This window comes from Palaemon carinicauda, chromosome 35 (assembly GCF_036898095.1).
Source record: "Palaemon carinicauda isolate YSFRI2023 chromosome 35, ASM3689809v2, whole genome shotgun sequence".
In the NCBI taxonomy this organism is placed as follows: Eukaryota; Metazoa; Arthropoda; class Malacostraca; order Decapoda; family Palaemonidae; genus Palaemon; species Palaemon carinicauda.
In genome coordinates, this window is record NC_090759.1 from 44,102,824 (window position 1) to 44,105,416 (window position 2,593).

Sequence of the window (2,593 nt, forward strand, 5' to 3'; positions counted from 1 at the left end):
CTCTCTCTCTCTCTCTTTTTAAGGTTTATAGGCCGTCATGAATGGCAGAAGCAAGGGACAGTGACAATGACCCAGAGGGGGGTCATATATAAATGTGATCATCGCCCAGGGCCCATCTGCAGACAAGCTTATACATTGGAGGGACGAGCAATGGCTGATGAATACTCAGCAGGTATAGCTATAGGCTCCTCCATAAAACCTACCCTTAGCTACAAGGACTCGAACCGTAGTCCGGTAAATGCCAGGCAGGTAGGTTTCCAATAGGTCACCACAACCGATGCCGTACAAATTTGACAGGTAAGGATCAATGTAACCATCCTCTGAATCTCGCCTGGTTAGAAGAGGTTTTATAAATAAAAATGAAAAGAAATAATGAAATTAAATAAAAAAAAAAAAGTATGAGGATAGAAAAAAATCGGCTTCATTATACGTTTGAAATAACAAACCATGTAACACTGAAAGTCTTATTTTTTTAATTTAAAATAAAGGATGGTTGTGTTATGTCTTTTTGCAACCTAACATTTTCTTTGGCAAAATTAAGGCTCAACATACCTCTCTCTCTCTCTCTCTCTCTCTCTCTCTCTCTCTCTCTCTCTCTCTCTCTCTCTCTCTCTCTCTCTCTCTCGTTAATTAATCTCAAGGATATTCACTTTAAACTAGTCATATAGAGAGCAAAAGTAAATAATAATGTTTATTAATATCAATAATAGTAATGATACCAGTTTGTACCGTTGATAATCATAATAATAATAATAATAATAATAAAGAAGACCAAATTCAATTATTTTATTTAAGTTGCTTTAAAATATACAAAAATTTTATACCTTTGTTATCTAATGCGTATGACATTACAAAATTTTAAAAATAATAACAATAACGAAATAAAAAGCCGATAATTTTCAGAAGATATTTTAAAAATCTATAAAATTTTATAATATTCAAAGTGCAATAAAAAGCCGATAATTTTCCTAAGATAATAAATTAAAAATCTATAAAATTCTAGAACCTGATTTTGCAAGTCTCTTCTCTCATCTCAAAAACGATAAATGGGACTACTTAGTCAATCTTACCCAATGGGTTATCTTCACTTATATCCGAGAGCTTAAAGGAATGATTAACGTAGAGCCGGTATCCCAATTAACATAGTCATTATCACGGTAATTAAATAACGCATGGGCAAACTTTCTCAGTAAAGCCGGACTCATTTTAAGTGGAAAAAAGTCATAATGATGCCACTTAAAGATGTAGCGAGTCTATTGAGCACTGAATTATCCGTATATATATATATATATATATATATATATATATATATATATATATATATATATATAAATATATATGTATATATACATATGTATGTATATTTTTTAGAATACACATACATATGTATATATAATGTAAATATATGTGCATATATATGTATGAATGTATGTATGTTGTATGTATGTGTGTACTTACAAAATAGAAAAATGTAGAGGAAAACAACAGAGGTCTTCATCTCAGAGACGTAACTATACATATATATATATATATATATATATATATATATATATATATATATATATATATATATATATATATACATTTATGTGTGTGTACATATATATATATATATATATATATATATATACATATATATATATATATATATATATATATATGCATATATATATATATATATATATATATATATATATATATATATGAGAGAGAGAGAGAGAGAGAGAGAGAGAGAGAGAGAGAGAGAGAGAGAGAGAGAGAGAGAGAGAGAGAGCTGACTAACGGCTCCTTCGAATAGTAGGGAGTCACATCCTGTCAAAATCTAACCATCAAATTACATATTAATATAAATTTTCATCGTTATTCTTTTATTTCCTAGCTTCACGTATTGCAGTCAACTGACCAACAGGTTAAATAAAGTTAGCTTATACCAACAAAAGTAGAATGGGCATCGTGGATTGATCTTTCCTTCCACGTCCTGTTTCGTATTACTTGGGGCGTCTTACAAGCAAGACAATTATTGTATCCATTGCAACAACAGCAAATTATTCTATTTCATAATCATCATCTCCTCCTACACCTACTGACGCAAAGTGCTTTGGATAGATTTCGCCAGTCGTCTCTATTTTGAGCTTTTAATTCTATACTTCTCCATTCATCACCTCCTACTTCATGCTTCATAGATTTAGTAGATTTAAGAAAAAAATTATTTTATCTTTTATAACATAAAGGAATAAAAAATCAACAGGAAATTAAAGCATGACATACGATTGCTGAAAATTGCCAAGGCTGAATTCGCATATTTATTTCAATATAATTTAATTGATTTCAAATTAATAACATTACCCGAAGACGTGAAAAAAAGTCTTATCTGAAGGTCTAAGAATATTTGGACAACAAATCTATTAATAAACATTTGTTTTTCCTCTTCGGCTAAATTATTTATCATTACATTTATCTTGCAAAAACTTATAAAAAAGTTCTTTTCAAGGTTTAAAGGCTGTTCATGAATAGCAGAGACAAGGGACAGTGACATTGCCCCATCAAGCTGGACAGTGCCTTTGAGACCTGCCATATATTTATATGATCATCG